The sequence below is a fragment of the Saccopteryx bilineata genome, chromosome 3, assembly GCF_036850765.1.
Source record: "Saccopteryx bilineata isolate mSacBil1 chromosome 3, mSacBil1_pri_phased_curated, whole genome shotgun sequence".
Taxonomy (NCBI): domain Eukaryota; kingdom Metazoa; phylum Chordata; class Mammalia; order Chiroptera; family Emballonuridae; genus Saccopteryx; species Saccopteryx bilineata.
This window is the reverse complement of record NC_089492.1, coordinates 153725856-153752269: the sequence shown is the minus strand read 5'-3', so window position 1 is coordinate 153752269 and position 26414 is coordinate 153725856. Positions and strand designations below refer to the sequence as shown.

At 42.2% G+C, this 26414-nt stretch overlaps 1 protein-coding gene across 2 annotated transcripts in view; it reads right to left on the bottom strand.

The window, feature by feature from the left end:
• AFF3 (ALF transcription elongation factor 3) overlaps nt 1-26414 on the bottom strand; it is a 719747-nt gene that overhangs the window by 179944 nt on the left and 513389 nt on the right. The gene's annotated exons all lie outside the window — the stretch shown is intronic.

Genomic DNA, 26414 nt, shown 5'->3' with positions numbered 1-26414 from the left:
TTGATTTCAGTGAGAAAGGAAGGGGGAGAGAGAAAGAGACAGGCATATTGATCTGTTTCTGTATGTGCCCTGACTGAGGCGCCTTCACACTTGCAGACGATGCTCTACCAACTGCAGCTATCCGGCCAGAGCTAACACAAAGCTTTCAATCCCTTCAGTTAGTGTGAGACAGGAAGAGGCTGACTCCTGTACTGAAAAAAGTGCTGGGATGCAGTTCATTTGTGACTTCTAACTTTATCATTTACTAGCTCTATGGCCCTGAGTAAGTTGGCCTTTTTTGGACTCCACTTCTGAATGGTGATTGAGAATTAATAATATACATTCCCTCAACTTTAAAGGATTATTGGGGAAATTGAGTATGATAATGCAGACAAAAGTACTCTGCAAATTTTAAAGCACAGAATAAACATGAGGGATTATGACAGTGTAGGCTCAGAGTTTTGTGTCTAATAGGTCGTGCTGGATGGGAGTTGAATGGACAGTCTGGGCAACGGGATCTGCAGCCTGGAGGTGAGGGAGAGGAGGAATAGTTGACAGACTCAATTTGGTCTCAGCAGGCTTCAATAAGCTTTCCTAACTGACACAGGGATGGAAAAAAATGAACTTCATCAACTAGTTGTGTTTCTAAGAAATCAGTTCAATGACAAAACAGAAGAAACACATTACAGCAGGCAGTATCCTTTGGGTATCCCCTGGGCCCACTGGAAAGAAAGGCAACAGGCCAATCCTCACTAACTATCTGGAGAAAATGGACATCCAGGTGAGGAAGCAAGAAGTGACATTCTGCTTTCCTTCCTCCTCCTGCCCTCTTTTTCACATCCTATCACCGGTCCCGCCCCACCGCCCACAGCCTCCTCAGCATGCCTGGATGGGACAGGAGCTGGTGCTGCTTTGGGCTCCTGCATCTCTCATTCTGTCTGCACTTGTGGCCAATGTCATTCACTTTTGCCCTTAATCCTTCTACTGTTCACTGTAGTTCTTGGTCCCTCCTCTCTCTCCACTCAGAGACCTTATTTCAAGTGTCTTTAAGTCTCACCGGTTCCTGTCTGAAGGCTGAGCCCACAGCAGGTAATGAACTTGGCTCTGGAGGCTGTGGGATCCTGAAGGCACAGGACCTGAAGGAAGACAATGACCTGATTAGACCTGTCTTGGGAAGACGATCTTTAAAGGCAGCTAGGGAAGGAAAATTTGCTTCAGGCTCATAATCCTTATCTGAAGCCTCCAGTCTGGATGTATTCCAGGATCCAGAGGTTCTTTTGTAATTTAAAAAGGCAAACTGATGCCTACATCACATATGTCACAACACTGCAGCAGTGTCTGGGCAGTCTAATGAGTAGATAGTCAGAAGTGAGATCAAAGCTATAAATAGCTTTCAGCCAGGTCTATCAAATGAGGTGTTTGGAGCTGTATAAATTTCTGAACTGAGGGAGGTTGTGGGTCAGTATTTTAAAGGAAAGCCTTCTAAGGAGACGGGGTCTTGTGCTCTGCTGAGCACCTTGAGGGAAGTCAGTTAAGTGGTCAGATTGAGGAGCTGCCCAGCCCAGCTGAAAGAGAAGTTTGGGAGTGTGAGGCTGTCCTGGAGGAAGGGATTGCTGAGGAATGAGCTGGGCAGAGGGTGAGGGTGAACAGAGGGAACCCAGCAGACGGCCACAGGCTGGTGCTGTGTGTGCTGAAGCTACCAAAGGATGCCAGGAAGAGACCCCTGGGTGGGGCAGCCAGGCTTTTAAGGAAGGAATGCCTAAATATCAGTTTGAAATAATTTGCATTGCTTTTTATAAGTCCCCTCCTTGTCCACCCTACATGCTGGTGAATTGGCCAGAATAGTGTCAAGTGTTGTCTAATAGCAATATAATGTGACCCACTTTCATAAAATTTCTCAAGTTTAAAAAATGGTAACACTCACTTTAATAATATATGTATTTAACCCAATCTACCTCAAATATTATCATTTCAACCTGCAATCACTAAGAGTACTTTTCTTTTTTGGCATGAAGTATTTGAAGTGCTGCATGTCTTTGACACTTACAGCCATCTCTGTTCAGTGTCTCCAGATCTGGATGCTTGTAACTGCATGCATGTGTGCATGTGTGCATGTGTGTGGGAGGTGCCTGGCCCAGATAGTGCGGCCCTAGCTCCTGAGCTGGGGCCAGTCTTTCCTGCCTCAGGGGCTCAGCACCCACCCCACCCCCCAAGCTCCTCACTGGGTGGGTCCCTCAGTACTTTCCGCTGTGTGAAGTTTGCCGCATTTAATTCAATTAGTTTCCCAACAACCATGGGATTTGGTGCCAGGAACCTAAATTTTTTAGCAAAAACATATTCTTTTTAGTCAGATCTCCTGAGGTACGCTAGAAGTACGCCCTTCAATCATCACAACAACAACAGAAGTCTGGGAAATGTATTTTTCTGTAAAAACTCTGATTTTACTTGCATGCCCATTGCTACACAGGATGGAGAAGGGAGGGCTCTCCCTGTCTCCCTTTTTTCATTATAAATGAGAAGGTTTCATTCCGGCAGTGCAATCAGCAGATTTCTCAAACTAACATTGCACTTCCCCCCTTTTTTCATTGGTAAGAAGTGGGATTTCATATGTAATGTGTAATTCTGAGAATTCACGGGCACTTATAAACATTTTAATGCCATAAAATAGGGGAACTGATGAAGCTGTAATAAAATATCTCTAAAAATAAAGATCAGGGTTGTTTTCCCTAGCCAAAGAACTCTCCAGAATCTGTGAAAGGGTTACTTGTGTGTGTGTGTGTGTGGAAGGGAAGCATCCAGACCACTTGGGCAGGGCACTCACTAAACATTAGTCAACAGCTTCCCACGGAGGGTGGGGGGCACTTCACAGCTGATGGCCTCACACAACAGTTAGCTGCCCAAACCCATTCAAACAAATTTATTTTTTATTTTTTTGGTGAGGGGTGCAAATAAAATTTTCAAGTGAATTGCCTCAGAAATCAATTTGACATAAAATGTTAGCTGACGGGTAAAACGATAAAAAGTTTCATCAACATAGCTTCACTCTCTCCCATCTCACACCAACACCCACAGCATCAAGGCTCACAAGGGTTATACACAGGAAGCTACAATCACAGTATTTTAGCTGAACAAAATGCAACTTCAAGCCAGATTATCCTATGCTATGCTTCTATGATTTAAATTCTGCACTGCATTTAATGGAGAAGGTCTAACCAAGGGCGTGCATTAGCAATCTATACAGACTTATCTACACCCACTCAGTTTGCCAGAAAAGGAAGAGAGTCAAGTTATACTTATTATTCTACTATATGGCTCTTTCCTTTTTCCACTCTAGACATGTGGTCTCTGGAAGTCCATATCTTCAGTGGTCCCCAACCCCCGGGCCGCGGACCGGTACCGGTCCGTGGGCCATTTAGTACCGGTCCGCAGAGAAAGAATAAATAACTTACATTATTTCCATTTTATTTATATTTAAGTCTGAACGATGTTTTATTTTTAAAAAATGACCAGATTTCCTCTGTTACATCCGTCTAAGACTCACTCTTGACACTTGTCTCGTAAGTTCAACAATTATATTTAAAAATACCACAGTTTTTATGCCGGTGGCATCATTTTATTTTGTGCATTTATCCATCCCACCCTAAAGGCCGGTCTGTGAAAGTATTTTCTGACATTAAACCGGTCTGTGGCCCAGAAAAGGGTGGGGACCACTGCAGATCTTGACTAAGGAAAGCTGCCCATCTCAGAGCAGCGTGATTTCTAGGTGCTGCCGGAACCCTTGATGGCTGTAGAGGAGGAGCTGCTGGCCCTGCTAGCCCACTTGCTATCCTCTTCTACCACCTATTTCTTCTGAGAAGATGAAGCCCTGGCAACATCTTCCAGCTGTGAAGATTTCAGGACTCTTCACCCAACTTTTCTTCTCACGCCAAGGAAAGAAAAGTTCTCCTGGCTCTTGATAAAAGAGAGATTAGAAGGAGAGAGCAGGTGAGGGGGTGTTTCACGAGGGTTCGGATCAGGTCTCTGTAGATTTAAGATGGCATGAGGGGTCCTACTATCCCCCTCAGCTGGATGGCACCACATGTGGAATGCGATAGCCTTCTGCCCACCCCTGCTCGAAGTGTGAGGAGAGCTGTGTGCTTGTATGTGTTTCAGATTGCCGATATCTTACCTTGAAAAAGAATTTCCAACCCAAAGACCAACTGTTAAGAGCCCCAATTTTTTCAGGGAAAGAAAAAAAATCAAGTTTCAGGTCTACAGAGCAAATGTAGTAAGGAAGAGCCATTAATAAGGTGGGAGTTAGGTTTATGTCCATACTTCCACTGGAAAGGCTAATCTTAGTTTTAAATAAGCAATGCATTCCATTCTTGTAGAAAGATGCCTGCCATCAGGACAAGAGAGAAATAAGTCTTACTAGAAGACCCAGGTTCTGAGCACTCCTTTCAGGGTCTGACAGCTCTGATGGGGGTTCAGAGCTGAGATTCAATAGATCTGATGATCTAAATCCTCCTCCTTGTTCTGATGTTAACTATTTAGCCACAAACTTCCTTGTGGTTTCGTTATAATGGGAATAGTAAAACCAATTCTGCCTTCTTCCCAGGTTGTTGTTGAAGAAAACATGATGTAATAGAATAGAAATTTCTTTGAAAAACATTGTTTTATGAACATAAATAAGGTAGTAAACAAACACCTAACCTTATGAGTTTGCACACTGCCAATATATCTACCGCCTGTATCACAATGTCTCACCTATGATGTTCTATGATGTCTACATCTGCTTTTCCTTCTCTAATACTTCTCTGCATATCCCTTGACTGCTCAGAATAGAATTCCATGTGTATCATCTGCAGGACTGGGCAACAGCGGCTGGGCGGCACCGTTATTCCTGGACCTCACCCAACGTTCCAAGAACCAGACCATCTCTAAACTTCTGCCAGCTTAAAAACTCTACTGTAATCAATGCAAGGGTTTCTAGTCAGGCATCTTTCATTCTTGCCTTTGGACTTCTGTTTTAGCAGCTTAAGTTGTGTTTTTTTAAAGCTCATTTCCCTGCTGCAGGACCTCCATGTTTTCCATTTCTGCTAATTAAGGAGTGTTAGAGCCAAATCGGGCATCTCTTCAGGGATGACTGTCCAAGAGTCCTCTTCTGACTCATCTCTCTCTCTCTCTCTCTTTTTTTTGTATTTTTCTGAAGTTGGAAACAGGGAGGCAGTCAGACAGACTCCCGCATGCGCCCGACCGGGATCCACCCGGCATGCCCACCAGGGGGCGATGCTCTGCCCAACTGGGGCATTGCTCTGTTGCAATCAGAGCGATTCTAGCGCCTGAGGCAGAGGCCATGGAGCCATCCTCAGCACCTGGGCCAACTTTGTTCCAATAGAGCCTTGGCTGCGGGAGGGGAAGAGAGAGACAGAGAGGAAGGAGAGGGGGAGGGGTGGAGAAGCAGATGGGTGTTTCTCCTGTGTGCCCTGGCCGGGAATCGAACCTGGGACTCCTGCATGCCAGGCTGATGCTCTACCGCTGAGCCAACCGGCCAGGGCCCTGACTCATCTCTTGAACTGCCCAGCATCAGGGCTGGACGGCTGTCACATAATATTTGCAGCATTTGTAAATTTTACCTCAGTCTCCACTCTAAGGGTGTTGTTAATCCTGGCTGCCTACATTCATGCAAAAAGATCCAAGCATTCTGACTCACTTTGAGGACCTGGCATTCTTGGGCTTTTGATATTGAAGACAGTGGAAAACTTTTATATTGGTATAGATGCTGCCAATAATTTTTATCCATTTAAGCACTCAACCTTTTACTTATTGACCTGGCAATTTCCAGAGCTCACCACTGATCAGAGTTAACACTCTACAAAGAAAGATTACCCCACAGAGCTGACGGACTCACATGAGTGGGCACCAAGTGAGAACAGTTCAGGCATTTAGACATCAGTGTTTTGTGGTCTTCATCATAGAGACTGTATACATTTGGTTAGATTCATATCTAAGTATTAAATTTTCTTTGAAGCAACAGTAAGTGGTATCATACTTTATTTTGGTTTCTATTTGTCAGTATATAGAAATACAATTAATTTTTTTTTATTGATCTAGTACCCGGTAATCCCACAGTACTCATTTTTCTATTTTGTAGGTTCTTTGTGATTTTCTTTTTTTAATTTTTATTATTTTATTTTATTTTTTGTGACAGGGACAGAGAGAGACAGAGAGAGGGACAGATAGGGACAGACAGACAGGAAGAGAGAGAGATGAGAAGCATAAATTTTTTGTTGTGGCACCTTAGTTCAGTGGTTCTCAAAGTGTGCGCTAGGATACACTGGTGTGCCTTAAAATTTTCCAGGTGTGCCTTATGGTATTCCAGAGAAATATGTGCCTGTTGAGGGCCAGAAAACCAACAGGGTTTTTGGAGTTTAGATTTTGGGGGGACAGAGGTGTGGGGAATTGGCTGTAAGCTGACAGTCTGCCCAACACCCCACCTCACTTGCCTGATTAGGTTGCAAAAGGCTGTTAAGCTATGGTGCTGGATTGTTTACACTACCCCCCCCCCAAGTTCCCTGGAAAGACTGGAGGCAAGTTTCTTCTATCCTTTGTTTGGTGTAAAGTTAAGATGATATGTTGATTTCCAATTGCCTCATTTTGCCCTATAAATAAAGCAAGATGCAGTTTTGGGGTGTGCTTTGTTCTTGCCAGCAGCAATTACAGGGCCCTTCCAACCCTATATTTTCTTAATTCTGCACCATTCCCACTCGGGACCTAGAATTACTAGCTGCACTGGTTCACGGCATGTGCCCAGATATAAAAGTAAATATAGTTACTCTATTATACCATTTCATTATGGAAATACCACTCTTTTTGTTAACACATCATTATTACATTTATTATTAACACATCATTATATTATTTTTAGATAAATACACCCAAATAAAATAGATAGATTTCTCAAAAAGAAGTGTGATCAATATCACACTTATTGGGATGATACTTCAACCAACTGAGCTACCGGGCCAGGGCATAAGTTGTCAAATTTATGTTTGTATGGTTGTTCATAGGAGTTCATTATCCTTTTGACATCTGCAGGGTCTGTAGCAATATCCCCTGTTCATTCCTGATACTGGTTATTTGTGTTTTCTCTCTGGTTATCTTAAATCTTCCTAGAATTTTATGAATTTCTTAAAAAACCAGCTTTGTTGACTGATTTGCTCTATTGTTTTCAACTTTATTGATTTCTACTATTATCTTTATTATTCCCTTTTCTTTTCTTTTTGCTTTGGGTTTATTTTGCTTTTCTTTTTCTAGTTTCTTGGGACAGCACTTAGATAACTTATTTGAGATCTCTTTCCATTTTAATGTAAGCACTGAGTGCTGTAATCTTCCATCTCCGTGCTCATTCGCTGCAGCCCACATTTTGTTATATTTTCATTTTCACTCATTTCTATGTATATTATAAACTTCCTTGGTAATTTCGTCCTTAGCCTGTGGGTAATTTAGAAGTGTGCTGTTTAATTCCCAAGTGTTTGGAGATTTTCTTGTTTTCAACCTACTATTGAATTTTAGTTTGATTCTGTTATGGTCATAAAACATACTGTATATGATTTCAACTCTTTAAAATTTGTTAAGGATTTTTTATGACACAAAGTAAGGATTATTGTCATGAATATTCCATGGGTGCTTGAAAGGAATGTGGGTTTTACTGTTGTGAGGCAAAGTGTTTTATTATCATCAATTAGATCCTGTTGTTTGATGGTGTTGTTCAGTTCCTCTATATCCTTGCTGATTTCTTGTCTAGTAGTCTAGTAATTGCTGAGGATGGGGTTTTTGAAGTCCCTAACTATGATTGTGAATTTGTCTATTTATCTTTTCAGCTCCACCACTTTTTGCTTTATGTACTTTGAAGTGCTGTTTTTTCTACATATACATTTCAGATTGATATACCTTCTTGGTGGACTGATATTTTTATCATTATATAATTTCCCTTTTTGTCCCTAGTAATTTTCTTCTTGCTCTAAAATCTACTTTTTTTATATTAATGTAGTGACTCCTGATTTTTAAATTAATTTTTGCATGGTATACCCTTACCAGTATTTTTACTTTTAACCTATTTATGTTATTATGTTTAAAGTGAGTATCTTGTAGACAATTAATTGGGTTATTTTTTTAAAATTCACTTTACTAACCTCTGTCTTTTAATTGGTATATTTAGACCATTTATGTTGAATGTAATTATTGATAGAGTTTAAGTCTGCCATATTATTCATTTTTTTATTAATTACTTTTTTTTACCTTTTGTTTCTCATTTATATTTTTTTCTTGCCTTCCTATAGATGTAAACATTTTTAGATTTTCACTTTGATTTATTTACACATTTGATTGCATTGCTTTCAACATTTTCCTTAGACATTGCTCTAAGTATCGCCACACACATAGGTGACTTATCAGAGCCTACTGGCATCCACTTTGAGTGAAGTGCAGAACCTTTACCTCCATTTACAAGTCCTTTTATCCTCTCTACTCTGAAAACTGTTTTCAACAACTAACCAGGGATAAGAATAGAGCTTTGGATATTTGAGCCAGAAATATGTAAGCCCTGTGATCCCTGAACTTCTGGTGTGACCTTTAGATCTCAGAGTCATTCCTGCATCCAGTCATGCCCCACTTGTCCAGGCACCAGGCTTGCAAGTATCCCATATAACACACTCTCTATGATGCCCATGGCAGTAGTCTACAAAACATAAGGCTAGAACCATTCACTATGTCTCAGACTTTAGCTGTAAGACAGAGATGATGCTGACTCTAAGCAGAAGGTCAGCATCAATACAGCATCCCATCTGCAAATGGCACTGGGTAAGATCAAGTACTGCATATTAGAAGGTATGGATTCCACCAGGGAGACACACTCCACTTTCAGGACTTGGTTCCTATACTCTCTCAATTCTGGAAATTAAAACCTACAAGCAACTAATTATGTTTCTTGCCCTTTATTTGCTTTCCCAGTCTCTGGATCATCTATTCAGTGGATGCAAGTTCACAGTTCTAGATTCATTCATGGGATGCACTGTGTTCCCAGGTCAGTGTACTAATTCCTGGCTAACCCACATTTCAAAATATTCAGGAAATAACTAAGGTGAATTTTAATTTTGAAGTAATATAATATGTCATATATATTTATTACTAATATATTCATTTTGCTAGGAGTAAATATATTAGGGGCAAAATCAGGCAGCCAATATATTTGGTATGATGGTAGGTATAGAAACTGAGCGAGACCTTGAAACTTGAGTATCATTCTCACAGGAGAAGCAGGAGGATCTTATGCGATAAGCAGGGGTGACTCTCACAGGAGAAGTAGGAGAAAGTACTCTGAGCAGAGGGAATGCAATAAGCAAAGACATAAAGAAGAAAAGTCCCAGCGCATGAGAGAGGAAAGGCAAGCTTATCTGCGTAGACCAGGCGTCCCCAAAGTACGGTCCGCAGGCTGCAATGCGGCCCCCTGAGGCCATTTATCCAGCCCCCACTGCACTTCTGGAAGGGGCACCTCTTTCATTGGTGGTCAGTGAGAGGACCACTGTATTTGGCAGCCCTCCAATGGTCTGAGGGATAGTGAACTGGCCCCCCGTGTAAAAAGTTTGGAGACCCCTGCCAGTGCTCTAGGTATGTGGGGGCTGGGGGTAGGCAGAGGGAGATGAAGCTAGAAAAATAAATGAGGCAGATCACAAAAGATTCTTATACCCAGGCTTGGCATTTGAACTTAATTTCTGGTTGTACAAAGTCACCAAACACTTTACAGCAGAACTGGACTTTAAATCCATTAAAGCTGGCAGCATCCTATGGATGGAGTGATGCTGGTGGCAGGAAGATCAGACTTCACAGAGGGTAGGAATGAAGCAGGGAAGGCCTAACTAAGGTGTGGCCATGGGAACTTTAGGGAATAGAATGACAGGAGAAGCTGTGGGAATAGGTTATAACAAGCAAATGAGTCTGGACGCCAAGGAAAGAAAAAGAATCCACGGTGTTGAGTCTGGGTATCATTATCAGCAGAAGCAGGTGATACAAGAGGATGAGCTGGGTGGGAGGAGGTGGAGAGGAACATGAGGGTCTGCACAGGTTGGGTTGGAGGTCTGAGTGGATGGCTGGGAATACTGGTTAGGAGCTCAAGAAAATCACGAGTCAGGGATCTCCCTCTGGGAGACGCCTGAACAGAGATGTGGAAATGGATGTAGAGAAGAAGAAAGAGAACAAAGGTTGAATCCTGGTAAGAAAAACAGAAAAATGCAGTAGGGGGACAGACAAGGAATCAGTGGCTCCAAGAAGGCATGATCAACAGGTCATGGGCTGCAGACATCAGGAAGTTAAGGACTGGGTTAGGACCACTCATGAGTTTGGCCCAATGACAAATAGGTCATGGTGGCCTCCAAGTACAGATGCCAGAAACCAGCTGTAGAAGACAGGTGGCCGGGAAAGAGGGCTAAAGGACTGACATACATAGAGAGCTCAGTGGCTACAATGGTTGACAGATGGGGCTGTTTGGTTTAGTTTGGGAAAATAGGAGCATGTTATAGGGCAGGGGTCCCCAAACTTTTTACACAGGGGGCCAGTTCACTCTCCCTCAGACCGTTGGAGGGCCGGAGTATAAAAAAACTATGAACAAATCCCTATGCACACTGCACATATCTTATTTTAAAGTAGAAAAACAAAATGGGAACAAATACAATATTTAAAATAAAGAACAAGTAAATTTAAATAAACAAACTGACCAGTATTTCAATGGGAACTATGCTCCTCTCACTGACCACCAATGAAAGAGGTGCCCCTTCCGGAAGTGCGGCGGGGGCCGGATAAATGACCTCAGGGGGCCACATGTGGCCCGCGGGCCGTAGTTTGGGGACCTCTGTTATAGGGCCAGGTAGGAAGAACAACCTAAGAAAAGAACAAGCTGGGTCTGGAGAAGGACGATGGGAAGAGATGAGGTCAGGGCACCATAGGAGAAGAGAATCAGGCATTTCCTTCCTCTACAATGGAAGAGAAGCAGGCAGGAAGAACTAGGAGAAAGTTTATGGTGAGAACAATGGACATGGACGAGGCTGCTCCAAAGGCCCTGTATACCCGCCTAGATTGTTTTTGTTTTAAATTACCTGTTTCTTTTGTTGCTGAAATTAATGTGATTCAGTTAGGGCAAAGGTGGTTTCCAATTCTGACTAATCATCAAAATTAACTGGGAAACTTTTAAAAAATATAGCTTCCTAGGCCCACAGCCTGCCACAGTGAACCAGAATCTCTGTGGAGGGGCCCAGGAAGCTACACCGCCAAGCCTCTCCAGTGGTTCTGATGGCTCGCTGGTTTGGGAATCTCCCGAGTATGGTTTGCAACCAAAACCATGTACCGGAATCACAGGGCAGGCACTGATGCACCAAGACTCTGCAGAGCACAGGTGTTAATTTTTTCAAAAGTTCCTCAGGTGATCTGATGTGCACCCTGGTTAAGAAATGGTGAAGAGATTGGATTTTTAAAAAAAACCTAGTTGTGCCTGACCAGGTGGTGGCGCAGTGGATAGAGCATCGGACTGGGATGCGGAAGGACCCAGGTTCGAGACCCCGAGGCCTCTGGCTTGAGCAAAGAGCTCACCAGCGTGGACCCAAGGTCGCTGGCTCCAGCAGTTGGTTACTCAGTCTGCTGAAGGCCTATGGTCAAGGCACATGTGAGAAAGCAATCAATGAACAACTAAGAAGTCGCAACGCGCAACGAGAAACTGATGATTGATGCTTCTCATCTCTCTCCATCCGTTCCTGTCTGTCTGTCCCTGTCTATCTCTGCCTCTGTAAAAAAAAAAAAAAAAAAAAAAAAAAAAAAAAAAAAAAGGAAATTGTTAAAAAAAAAAAACCTAGTTGTATAGGATACTTAAATTCACCATTGGCTCTCTGTTATCTATGTCACCTGACAATTTCCTGTGGAGATTTCTCCTATTAAGTCAGCACCTGCCTCTAACCTGCTTCTCACAGGCTGGTGGTTGTGCTTCCCTGCAGCTTTCCAGGGTCTGTCCGCAGGCAGCCAGCCTGTGCCATGCCATCTCTGGCTCTTTGGAGAGAGACTGGCTTTAGAATTTTTTGGAGCCTCTTTAAGAAGAGCATACAGAATAATACTGCTCTTTCTCTGAACTAACCTCCAATGTACTTAAAAAAAACAAAACCCAACAAGATGCAGGATGGAGAAATGATGATCAAAATGCAATGATCGTTCATATTTCACAAATATAAAAAAATATTTTCAGGCAGATGAATAATTAATTTGATTAAAAAGTCCTTGCACAGTTAGGTCATTTTTTTTTTTTTAAAGAACCAACAACAATACAACTACAGAACTGACCGCCTGGCACCTAATTGTGTGATTCTCAAGTAAGATGTAAGCCCAGCCCTTTAAATGCCTCTCAAAAAAATACAAAATTTTCTTTTATCCAAAAATGGTGGTATGATCCAATTCCTGCTCCAGCAGCCCCAAGGATCATCTGAGACGGAAACTGTCAGTGCCTCTCCCCTCTTATAGGACATTCCATCTGCATACTCAGCAGACAGTACAAGTCCTAGGCTATATTCCTCCAAACGTAATAACCCTACAACAGAAATATAAAACATGGAACAGTAATATGGAAACACTCTAACCCCAATGAAGGCTGGTTCCAGCTGTGGCTCAGGAAGTCAAGAACTAGTAAACTTGTTTGTAACAACATCCTAAAATTTCCAAAGGTTATTTTCTCCCCTCCACCGTTAAAAAGCCATCTCCCACAGAAGTGTCACAGTTCTCCCACAGAAGTGTCACAACTGTGACGTGTCCAGATTAAGGCAAAAGGTTTCTTGTTTATAGTAATTTGTCTGATTAGAGATTAAAGGAAAAATAATCTGCCTTGAAGCTGTCAGTTAATATTTCCTAACTTTAAAAAAATGCCATCTTCACATTTCACAGAACTGTGTGATTTTTAAACAGAGCTGAATTCTTCCCCCTATCAGGTATCTGATAGCTTTTTACATTTCAGTGCAAAGCGAACAGACAAAAGGTTATCCAGGAAATTTCAAATGCGTCTTAGTCACATAAACTGAAGTTAGCTAGCTTCTTTGGTATCGAATTACCCAAGCATCTCCCTGAAAAACCAAAACCCGCCTTGCAATTAATAAAGAATTGTGGTATTCTAACCAAGCTGGAAGTGAGGGGTCTTTAAATTCCAACTCTTTCCATTCCTGGATGAGCTTTGGCATTCAGATGTTAATAGGATGCCTTTCTTTTCTTGGCTAATGTTCAGGCTGGATGGAGTCTGTGAAACAAACTTTTTCCATCTCATGACCTCAGTTTTAGAATTTCTTTCTTGCAAAATGCTAGTTGTTTTACTTGGCAGAGTGCCAGAATCCATTCTTACTTTCTTTTCTTGTATTACTTTATCTATTCTCCTCTTTTTTTTTATCCTTTCTTCACTTTGTCTGTCTTCTGTTCTTCAATAAATTATAGATTTAAATTAGTTGAACCTACGCTTTATGTGGTGTTTGGTAGGGTTGCTAGAATTAGCAAATAAAAAATGCAGAATGTCCAGTTAAATTTGAATTCCAGGTGAAAATAAAAATCCTTTTTAGTATAAACATTTCTGAAATATTGCATAAGACATATTTATACTAAATAATTATTCCCAAATATTGAACGGACAGACCTACACTAAAAAAATTATTCCCTGTTAATCTGAAATTCAAATTTAACTGAGTGCCTTGTATTTTATCTGGCAATCCTAGTTTGAAAGTTAAACAGAAGGGTTAAAAAAACCCAACAAAGACAGCCGTTAACAACTTCTAGGAGAAAAATTTCCATTCCCATCCTTCTGACTGCCTTTTGTTTAGGTATAACCATTTCTATGGCATTACTTTACTTTATTTTGACACATCAAGCTTTACTAAAAGCTCCATGGAATGTACCACAGCCTGACACTGAAGAGGCACACCAGGACTTTGGGTCTCACCCAGTGTTACCTGAGTCCAGGATCTGCACAATCGATCCCCTGGGTAACATGGGATCTTAGACCAGCAGCAAAACTACACAAACATTCATTTTAATTGATCATTTTTCCTCAGAATTTGAACATCAAGTTTAATATTTTCAAAGGCACTGAAAGAGGTTTCTCTCTACAGTTCTCACACTAAGGTGATTAACATGATTAGTAACAGTAATTATTATAAAAACATAGAATTCAAATGTATTTTAAAATGCAATAAAACGATGACCTCTTGGGCATTCTGGAAGGGAAGATAAAAATACTGCTAAGCTCCCAACATTTAAAAGATAAAAAATATCTTAATTTCATTAATTATGAATTCAAGTGTATTTTCCAACATCTAAGTATACTCAGGAGTGACATGCCATTTGAAAATGCTATTTTCTTATTCAGAGACATATTAATACTCAGTATTTTGGAAAAATTTTGAAGTCTAACAGTCAAAATGGGGTTGTGTAGAAGCGTTGTTAAAAGCGTGGGACAAGAGTCAAACCGAGCTCAATTCCTAGCTCAGTCACACATGAGCTGTGTGACTCTGGGCAAGTTACTTACCCTCTCTGTGCATCATTTCCTTTATCTGTAAATGTGGATAACCATTCCAGAGAGCTGTGAGAATGATATAAATAAAATACTTAGAATAGTACCTAGCACATAGTAAATACTTAGTAAAAATTAGGGTGGTGGGATGGTGAGGGTCATATGTCTTAGCTCAAACTGTCAATAGGAAAGCAAAACGTTAACCCTGGCCAGGTAGCTCAGCTGGTTAGAGCTTTGTCCTGATATATCAAGGTTGCAGGTTTGATCCCTGGTCAGTACTCATACAAGAATCACCCAATAAATGCATAAGTAAGTGAAATAAGAAATTGGATTTTTTCTCTCTCTCTCTCTTTCTAAAAATAAGGGAGGGGGGAAATGAAAGCAGACTTCATTTTTACAACTGGCTCATGAGAAAAAGATTTTTCTTTTCTTGTGGTCAAATTAAAAATATATAAAAATACACATTGTTTCGAAAATTGTAAATAATGATATTTTATACATTTATCCATTAAAAAATCTTTTTTGTTTTCAGAGTATACAACTTTTGGGGTTGTGTAAAATTAGTGTCATATTGTTTCAAGAAGTAAAGCTATGTGGTTGACAGGTCTACCCAACACTGGTTGTTTCTTTTATCTTACCCTGTTCATTATCCCTTCTGCTCTCCAAACTCCAAAAGCAAACCAAGAACACTCTCTTTCCCACCCCTAAAAGCCAAATGATCTAATTCAATCCTCTAGCTTTAGTGTTCAACACTTTCAAATGAAATAGACCCCAGTCACTGGGTTTGCTGCCATCTGGCCACTTCAAACTTCCTTTGTATTTTGCACCAGCAAGGGAGTCCAGCAGGGCTAGATCTCAGCGTAGCACGGCTCAGGGCTCTGCAGTGGGAGGTAGTGTTGGAGAAAGAGTGCTGCCGTGTCAGACACCTCCAGCTGATATCCTGGCTCAGCCCACTACCTGTGTGTGTCTTGGTTTATTTATTTATTTAGTTTTGTATTTTTCCAAAGTGAGAAGTGGGGGGCAGTAGACAAACTCCCGCATGTGCCTGACCAGGATCCACCCAGCAAGCCCACCAGGGGGTGATGCTCTGCCCATCTGGGGCATTGCTCCACTGCAACCAGAGCCATTCTAGCGCCTGAGGCAGTGGCCATGGAGCCATCCTCAGTGTCTGGGCCAACTTTGCTCCCATGGAGCCTTGGCTGCGGGAGGGGAAAAGAGAGACAGAGAGGAAGGAGAAGGGGAGGGGTGGAGAAGCAGATGGGTGTTTCTCCTGTTTGCTCTGGCCAGGAATCAAACCTGGGACTTCCATATGCCAGGCTGACGCTCTACCGCTGAGGAGTCTCAGTTTATTTATCTATGAAAAGGTAGATTATGATGCTGTCTACTTATTTGAGTTGCTCTGAGGATTCAAAGACTTGATTCATCCTATAGTGTTTTTATTTACACTTGTCATCCCTGCATAAGTGTCACCTCATATTGTACAGTTATCAGGCTTACAGAGAAGTTAGTACACAGTCTGGCATACAGCTAGAATTCAGTATTTGTTACCTCTTCATTAGATATATCGACACTGGCACTATCTTAAAGAAATGCTTTAAATCCCCTGGAGTCCTCATGTGTAATGTAGAAAGGTGTGTGCATGTATGTGAAAATTTGGTCAGCTGCCCATTAGCCTTTTCTGCCCCATGTCTTTGTACATTTCAGTCATTTAAGAAGCTAAATGTTCTCTGTCACAGAACATGGGGGCAGAGGCTTGCCCATGTCACAAGCTTTTGTGGGTCACGTGAACACAGCTTCACCGAGATACCCTCAGCCAACAGCAAAGCCCCCTGAGGTGAGCAGGAGGGCCAGGGCTGTGGACTGGTCCTTTATTTTCTGCCAGCTACTGGCCTGCCTGTCAGATAAATTCCAGACTCCAGCTTCTGCTACTTCCATGACCTCCAACATGGGGCAGAAACTACTTTTCCTCGTCGTCTGTACCAGGCATCTGCCCACTTCCTTCTACAAGCAGCCTCACAAACTCTTTAGGACATAATCTCTTGACAATATGGAGGGAATGCAAATGTTAAGGGCTTTTAGGGCTATGCAAGCCCTCTATTTAGAAACAGGACTTCTTCTGCCTGACCGGTGGTGGTGCAGTGGGATAGAGCATCAACTTGGGATACTGAGATCCCAGGTGTGAAACCCCAAGGTCACTGGGTTGAGAGCAGGCTCACCAGTTTAAGCATGGGATTACAGCCATAATCCCAAGGTCACTGGCTTGAGCAAGGGGGGTTAATGGCTCACCTGGAGCCCCCTGATCAAGACATGTACGAGAAGCAATCAATGAACAACCAAGGTGCCACAACTATGAGTTGATGCTTCTCATCTCTCTCCCTTCCTGTCTGTCTGGGAAGAAGGAAGGAAGGAAGGAAGGAAGGAAGGAAGGAAGGAAGGAAGGAAGGAAGGAAGGGAGGGAGGGAGGGAGGGAGGGAGGGAGGGAGGGAGGGAGGGAGGGAAGGAGGAAAGGAGGGAGGGAGGAAAGAAGGAAGGAGACATCTTCCTTAACAGCTCTTCCACTTCCCTAAAGGGATGTCACCAAGTGGCTCTAGAGCCGGTCTGGCTGGAATCTTGGCTCTGCCAACTGTAAAAACTCCACAAGCCAACATGTTTCTCTGAGATGCCGACTTTCTCTTCTGTAGTATGAGATGTAATAACGTAATATACACCTCATTGGATTGTCATGAGAATGAAGTAAGACAATGTGTTCACTAGAATGCCTGGCACTAAACAGGCACTGAATGCGCAGAAGTCCCATCATGGTACCAGGCTGCCCGGGAGGAGTTGAGCATTAGAGCCTGGGGGCACAAAGAGAATCTGTGACCCAGGGGCAGTGGAGGAGGAAAAGAATTCAGGCTGTATACACACACACACACACACACACACACACACACATGCACGCACGCACACACACTGCATTTTGGAGGGTTACATCTTAATTGAAATCTGTAGACGAGATGGAACAAATCCAGCCACCGGTATTTCTGAAAAAAGATACATAAAATGCACAACATTTGTACTCCCATCAACCTGTGTTATCTGCACATTTATCGGTTCATACTCATAATGCCTTGTTGAGTAAGTAAGCTGTTCTAGATGCTGGGCAAGACTTTGACACAGGATCACAAAGAAGCTCCATGAAAGCAAACATTTGAAGAAAGTACACTCAGTTTGTTAGGATCAGGCACTATTTATTGATTTACCACACATTCCCATGGTCCCAACGACTCCTCAGAAAAATGTTACCAACTGCCAAAGCCACAGTGACTGTAGAGTAGCTCCGTGGGCTGCAAGAGGTCACTGCAAAGGTGCCACACTCACCAGTAGAGACTGTCTACCTTAATCACTAAGTGAAAGAAGCAGTTGCTGATGTGTTCTAATTAGGGGTCACTGAAGAACTTCACCTTCTTGTATGACATACACCCCAAAATGCTGCTTCTTGAACCTTTGAATGGGTCCTAGAATTTGCTGGCTCATCTGCCCTTTGAATCAAGCTGTTCTCAGTCCTGTTAGAATGCGCATGGGTGCTCTGAGGGGAGGACCGCAGGTGCCCTGTAAACTAGTCACGTCCTGGCAATGGGGCAGATCTGAGTGAAAACAGATTCACGGGATTCAAGTCTTCGGGCAAACTTCCTACGCACTTTCAGCCTTGGTGTCCTCTTCTGCAAAATGGGGAAGGAAGAACTTGGCTATGGGGAGGACTGAAGATGTCACTTACATGGCGACTCAGCCAGGGCTAAAGCAAGGCTCAGTACTGTCACTGCCTGCTCCTTCTTCCCTCCTTTGCACAACCTGTCTTGTTAGTTAGTCAGTAACTATTGTATTTTGTGAACATGGGCTGATAAAGGAGAATTTGCGTAGTTGACCCCTGTTTAAAAATATTACATAAGAATGGGAAATGTTAAGAGTAACAGCAGGTAATGTTTTGTGACACTTATTTCAGTACATACAATCTCATAGGATATGATATAAAATGTGTTTGTTTGTTTTTTCTTTTCTGAAGCTGGAAACGGGGAGAGACAGTCAGACAGACTCCTGCATGCGCCCAACCGGGATCCACCCGGCACATCCACCAGGGGCGACTCTCTGCCCACCAGGGGGCGTCGCTCTGCCGCGACCAGAGCCACTCCAGCGCCTGGGGCAGAGGCCAAGGAGCCATCCCCAGCGCCCGGGCCATCTTTGCTCCAATGGAGCCTTGGCTGTGGGAGGGGAAGAGAGAGACAGAGAGGAAGGAGGGGGGTGGGGGGTGGAGAAGCAAATGGGCGCTTCTCCTATGTGCCCTGGCCGGGAATCGAACCCGGGTCCTCCGCACGCCAGGCCGACGCTCTACCGCTGAGCAACCAGCCAGGGCCTAAAATGTGTTTTTGAGTCTGCGGTTTAAGCTCAAACTGTCTGAGATGACTATATATCTACAATAATTGAAAGCAGGAACTCAAAGAGACAGTTGTACACCCATGTCTGTAAGCGGCATTCTTCACAACAGCCAAAGGCAGAAGCAACCAGGCGCCAATGGGTAGGTGAATAAACAAACAAAACATACATACACACAAGAGAATATTATTCAGCCTCAAAAAAGGAAATTCCTTTTCTAAGAAGGAAGGAAATCCTGTTGCATGATACAACATGGATGAACCTTGAAGACATTTTGTTCAGTGAAATATGCCAGTCAGGCCCTGGCCGGTTGGCTCAGTGGTAGAGCGTCGGCCTGGCGTGCGGAGGACCCGGGTTCGATTCCCAGCCAGGGCACACAGGAGAAGTGCCCATTTGCTTCTCCACCCCCCCCCTTCCTCTCTGTCTCTCTCTTCCCCTCCCGCAGCCAAGGCTCCATTGGAGCAAAGATGGCCTGGGCGCTGGGGATGGCTCCTTGGCCTCTGCCCCAGGCACTAGAGTGGCTCTGGTCGCGGCAGAGCGACGCCCCAGAGGGGCAGAGCATCGCCCCCTGGTGGGCAGAGCATCGCCCCCTGGTGGGCAGAGCATCGCCCCTGGTGGGCGTGCCGGGTGGATCCCGGTTGGGCGCATGCGGGAGTCTGTCTGACTGTCTCTCCCCGTTTCCAGCTTCAGAAAAATACACACACACACACACACACACACAAATAAATAAATAAATAAATATGCCAGTCACAAAAATGCAGATCCTGGACAATTCCGCTTTTCTGAGGTGCCCAGAGTAGTTGCATTCATAGAAACGGAAAGTAGAATGGTGGGGCTAGGATGGAGGAGGGGAAAGCAAGGAGTTACTTGCTATGGCCATATATTAAGTTGGCATATTCATGGGTACAGAGTTGCAGTTTGGGAAGATGGAACCAGTTCGGGATTGGTGGTGATGGCCACACAACATGATGTACTTGATGCTCCTGAACAGAGTCCCCTTATCTGTCATTTTGCTTTACAGTTTCAACCTGTCATCAACCATGGTCCAAAATATTAAACAGAAAATTCCAGAAATAAACAACTCATAAATTTCAAATTGTGTGCTGCTCTGAGTAAGTGTGATAAGTTCTCATGCCGTCCTGCCCAGGTTGTGACTCATCCCTGTGTCCTGTGCCTCTGTGCTATATATGCCCACCACCCCATTAGTCATTGAGTAGCTGTCTTCGTTATTGGATCATCTGTTGTGGTATCACAGTGCTTGTGTTCAAGTTGTCCTTATCTTCCTTAATAATAGCTCCAACGGGTAAGAGTAGTGAAATTGGCAATTTGGACATGTCAAAGAGAAGCCGTAAAGTGCTTCCTTTGAGTGACAAGTTGTGCACGTTCAGGATAAACACAGCAGGAACAGGGTTTGGTACTATCTTCAGTTTCAAGAATCCACAGGAGTCTTGGAATGTATCCCACGTGAATGGGAGGGAATGCTGTATTCTTATAATAATGGTTAAGATGGTAAATTTTATGTGATGTGTATTTGTCACCATAAAAAAAAACAACATTAAATTACAAGCAAAAGTGTGAGAAACCCTGAATTAAATAACATCCCGAGGAGAGCTATGTTGTGATGGAGCTGCATATACAGAGGAAAGAGAAAACATGAGTTTCTGGGGAACCAAAGAGAGGACAGGGGAACACACTCCCTAGCATTGCTGCTGATTTCTCTTTACGGCCTCTGGGCTCATGAGCTTCCCGTCCGGGGTAAGAACATGGCGGATAAGGTTTGCAGGCTTGTTTTGAGATGGCATAATTTCTAACATTCTACATTCTTTGGTTCGCTTAGTGTTTTAACCTAAAAGTATAAGCAATCCACAGTAGTGTCCAATTATTCTCTCAGGAAAAATTGGTAAAATTTCCTCACATCTCTTCTTCAACAGTCTGGCCCAGCCCCACCTGGACTGGTTGGTCCGGAATGCTGGGTCAAGCACTTCCTTCCTCCCCATCAGATAAGCTGCACCTCTCCACGGCCTTCAGTCCGCTCTGCCCATCCACCTCAGCAAAGGGGTTCAAGGAGCCCTAAAGGCCTTTCTGACCTTATTTTATATTCTTGGTGTCTAAGAGTGGAGAAACAGGATATGGTCTATTTTTTTTCTAGGCAAAGACTGTATACTAGGTTTCTCACTTCCTTAGCAGACAGGATCCTGGCAAATTACTTACACAGATATGGAAAAGAAGCCTCTAGTGATAGAAAGCTCATAAACTAAAAGAACAGCCACAGTTCATCATTTTAGACATGGACTGCTATGGCCAAAATAAATATCAGGACATTTTAAATTTCTCTGAAAACAATAAAAATACCAGCTTTTGGTAACAGTTCTCAAATTGACTTTGACCTCTTAACTTCCAGATCAGTTTGTATAACCTTATTAAAGACACATGCATAAATAATAGACTTCTTTATATGTGTAGTACATAATTGTTCCTCTGTATATTTTTCATCCTTATTTAACATTTTCTAAGATAGTCCTACAGTGAGCATAAGATATTTTTAGTAAATAGTGTATGGACTATGAATACTGTTATCTTCCTCCTAAATTCATCTGTTGAAACTCTAACCCCCAAGGTGACGATGTTAAGATGTGACCCTTTGGGAAGTGAGTAGGTCATGAGGGTGGGGCCCTCATGAGTGGAATTAGTGTTCTTTTAAGAAGAGGCCGAGAGACCTTGCTTCTGCTCTCGGCTTTCTGCCATGTGAGTACACAATGAGAGGTGGCCAACTGCAAACCAGGAAGTGGGTCATGACCAGATACTGAATCTGCTAGTGCCTTGATCTGGACTTCCTAGCCTACAGAACCAGGAGAAATCAATTTCTGTTGTTTCTAAACTACCTGTGTCATGGTAATTTGTTACAGTAGCTTTAACTGATGAAGACAAAACTACTCATTGATACGAACATATTTCGCCTTTCATCTTTATAAACAACTCACGGAGTTGCATATGACACACCTGGAAAAGAGCTTTGGGCACTGTCTGGACCCACTCTGTTCCACCATTCAGTGATATCCAAGTCTTCCAGCACACTTTCAAACAGAAGCCAGTGGTGGAGGAGAATTCTTTAGCCACCTCCAGGCCACATATTCTTCCTGGGAGAGGTAACACCATCTTCTCCTTGTCTTTGGTCCCATTATCAGAGGGCTTGGAGAAGTGCTCATTTGGGCTGACATCTTTGGAAGAGACCGACCATGCAACCTTTCTTCTTCACACCACAGCTTCACAGAAGACTGAGATGAACTTCTGCTTTTACCTTAACCCTTTCTAAGTTATTGTTTCCTTTCTTTCTTTTTTTTAAAGAGATGGAAGACCTAATAAGCTCAGATCACTACCAAATGACAAGACAGGGTTGTTTTCTATCTTTTATAAATCATGAATCTGGTTATGATAGTAATTATGACTATTTATTGAGTGCCTACTAGGTAATGGTCACTTTCTATAGATGAATTCCAACTACTATACTAACTTTGGAGGAAAAAACATTTCATGGGTCACTCTAATGCAGTTTGAGCTTATAATAATTTCCAAGTTCTTTACTGTACAATGTGTACCTCTGATGGGCCATTTTCCACCTGCCTTATTTTATTTATTTTTACTCCTAGGAGTAGAATACTTTGTGTTTAATTCAACTTCTTTATGAAGATCATTTCAATTCTTCACTTATGCTTTCAAGTTATAGTTACTTTGTTCATTGGGGGTTACCTACAAATGTAGAGGGATTGTCCACTGGCCCTTTCTGCAAGCCTGTGCTGTCAGCCTCTGACTTGCGAATGAATTTGTTGGTGGTGGGAAAATTGGGTTAAGTAAGCATGATATCCCCTTCACATTGTGGCCTTCACAGTATTTTGGAAATATCTACCTGCTAATATTTCTAGAGCTCTTCTAGTCCAAATGACTTTCTAGCAGGAGCTCAGTCTAGTAGGAACCTTAATTAGCCTATTTTGCCTATAAAATAAGGCATTACTGGATTTTTGTAAGAATTAGAGGTCATAAAACATGTCAAGCATTAAGACTAGTATCTGGTCATTGTAAGGGCTTAAAACATGTTAATTATTATTATTGAGAAGAAAAGCTGTCACATAAATATCCTTTCTATAAATTTATTTTTTATTTCTTATTTTTTAAATTGAGGTAAAATGTTTGTGTGGATATAAGTTTTCAGCAGCTGTGGGTATATACCAAGAAGCATGATTATTGGATTGTATGATTAGAGTATGTTTAGTTTTGTAAGAAACTGCCAAACTGTTTTCCAAAGTAGCCTTACCATTCTGCATTCCCACCAGCGATGTATGAGAGTTCCTGTTGCTCCACATCCTCCCCAGCATTTGGTGTTATCTGTGTTCTTGGTTTGGACCGTTGTGATTGTGGTATATCACTGTTTTAACTGGCATTTCCCTGATGACATATGATGTGGAACACCTTTTCATATGATTATTTGCCATCAGTATTTCTTCTTTGGTGACATGTCTATTAATGTCTTTAACACACATTTTAATTAAGTTGTTTTCTTATTACTGAGTTTTAAGATTTTTTTTGCTTATTTTGGGTATCAGTCCTTTAGCAGATGTGTCTTTTGCAAACATTTTATCTTAGCCCTCTCATTCTCTCGGCATTGTCTTGTCGCTCTCGCAGTCCTGAATTCTGTCCTCTGACACTTCAGATGCTGACATCACTGTTGCTTTGTCCTTGAGTCTTGCTGCTCTAGTAGACTAGGGGATGAGATCTGTAGAAATGCAGATCTCACCCAGTCTAATTTTCTCCTTTCAAGGACCAAATTCCCAACATCTTCTGCCTTCTAATAGTTTAAAAAATATTTTATATAGAGTTTATAATAGTTATCAGCAGGAGAGTCCATCCAATATAAAGTCTCTCATCATTAACATAATGGGAACTCGCCTGACCAGGTGGTGGCGTAGTGGATAAAGTGTCGGCCTGGGATGCAGAGGACCCAGGTTCGAGACCCTGAGGTTGCCAGCTTGAGTGCGGGTTCATCTGGTTTGAGCAAACCCAAGGTCCAAGCTGGCTTGAGCAAGGGGTCACTTGGTCTACTGAAGGCCTATGGTCAAGGCACATATGAGAAAGCAATCAATGAACAACTAAGGTGTCGCAATGAAAAACTGATGATTGATGCTTCTCATCTCTCTCCATTCCTGTCTGTCTTTCCCTATCTACCCCTCTCTCTGACTCTGAAAAAAAAAAACCCATTAGGGAACTCTACAGAAATTCTAATTTCTCAGGGTTTTTTTCTGTGTGTTTAAAATTCACTTTTCATCTTTATGAGTACTCATGGTGTCATTGAAGAATACCTCCTGAAGGACCGTTTAGGTGTTATGCAGACTTCTGTATCCTATCAGGCAGTAACTGTCTAAAATGTACCATGATTATCTTTCTGCTTAATTCATCTCCAGTGGAGAAAGATTCTTTTTCAGGAAATTAGCTTTCTGTCTGGACACACCTAACTTTAGACTTCAATTTAACCCCGTATGGTGGCTTTAAATGACTCCTGGGGTTATGGCCTTACACAAACAGAAGGATGTCCTGGCATCATTGTAGGTCTGCCCCCAAACACTGCGTGTGAGCTGGTGTCTCTCCTGGGCCTGTGTGGATGTCATCTCTGTCTCCTTGCTTGGCTCCACCCCTCCTGCTGCCCTGCAGCTCATCCCTTTTCACCTGCAGTACCCAGGTTCTCCTCCTTTTCCATCTCCTGCTGTCTGGGCATTTCGGGTTCTGCCACTGGCTTCTGAATCGTTCTGATTACTCTGAACCTTAATGTCATGAGTTGAATCCCTCCTCTCTCCAGTTCATATGTTGAAGTCCCAACCTCTTCAAATGTGACTATTTGGAGATGGTATTTACAGGGGTAATCATATTAAACAAGGCCTTTAGAGTGGACCTGAATCCAATATAACTGGTATTCTTATAAAAAGGGGAAATCTGGACACAGAGACACGCTTAGAGGGAAGAGAACAGGGAGATAGATGTCCCCCTATAGAACAGGTCACCAGGCCTGGAATGGGTCCTTTTTTCATGGAGGAGACTAGCCCCACTGACTGGTTATGGGCATCCGGCTCCAGACCATGAAAGTATAGCTCTCTGCTGCTAACTGCCCAGTCTGGGGCACTTTGTCACAGTAGCCCTAGCAAACTCATGCACACTTGTCACTTAAATGATCTGACCCCAGTTTTTCTATCTGATTCCTATTTATGACTTTGCTTATCTCCTAAGATCCAGTGACTCCACAGGATGGTAAATGGCAAAGCAGCAAAATATCCAAAAATTTGTGTTCTAACTTTTTTACTTAAATGGAATGGCTTCATTTATAAAACAAGGATATTGTCCCTCCTCACCTGACGACCTAAATAAAACTCAAATATGGGCCTGCACAAAACACAAAACACATACAATATGGACAGATCCACGCACTGTGTCCTTGCCCTCGTCCACCACATGCTGCCCTCTGCCACCCGCTCCTGACTGCTGTTAGAGCACTCTGCTAGGTTCAAGCGCAGATTCCTCCACTTTGAAGAGAGCTTCTTGCAACCTCAGCCTTACTTCTGCTACTCCTAGTTAGAGAGGTGGGTGAGGCTGATGGCCAAGTAGCTATTTTGCTTAAAGAGACAGGAATGTGGGGGAAGCTCCAACCTCTCATGTTCTCAGCTCTCTGAGGGTTGAAAGGAATTCTGCAAGGGTTGAAAGGTATGGAAACCAATTTTCTTAAGAGAATGGATTTTTTTAGAAATGCATAACGAAAAAGAACTTCAATGGTATATCAAATTGCCTTGACAAAATCAGTGTCTATTGAATGATATATTAAAATTTGTAAAATTAAATGTAGGATTTTAGTAGTTTTCCAATATATTTTGTAGCTTTGTCTTTTTTTAAAATGATTTTGTTAATGAGAATTTTAAAAATTGTTTTTTCTAACAATTATCATTTCAATAAAATTATGAAAAAATATAACTTACTCCCAAATAGCTTACATTCTAGTTGTGTAAATTCTTATCTCGTCACAAACATTATTCAAGAGCCAAAATTTAAAATGATTCTAGCCTTTTCAGTTCTCTAGAATGCCTCCAGATGGCATTAAAACCTTTTCCCCATTATATCTTATAGCATAAAAAATTTAAAGTTAGTGATATTTTAAACATTTAATATTAATCACATCTAGTATCAGAAATCATGTCAATGGAACTATTTAGGACTTATAGGGTAACATCTTACGGACAACAAACATATAATCATATCCTTGTGAAATATATAGCCACCCTATGCAAGCCAAAGGATTTTTCTAGACTGAGAAACAGATCTTAGAAAAACTAAGACACTATTATATCACAAACTGTGATTTCTAATGAATACCATTTTAAATGCTCAGTAATTAGAGTGTGGGTCCATATGATAAATTCACAAACCTGTCATTGAA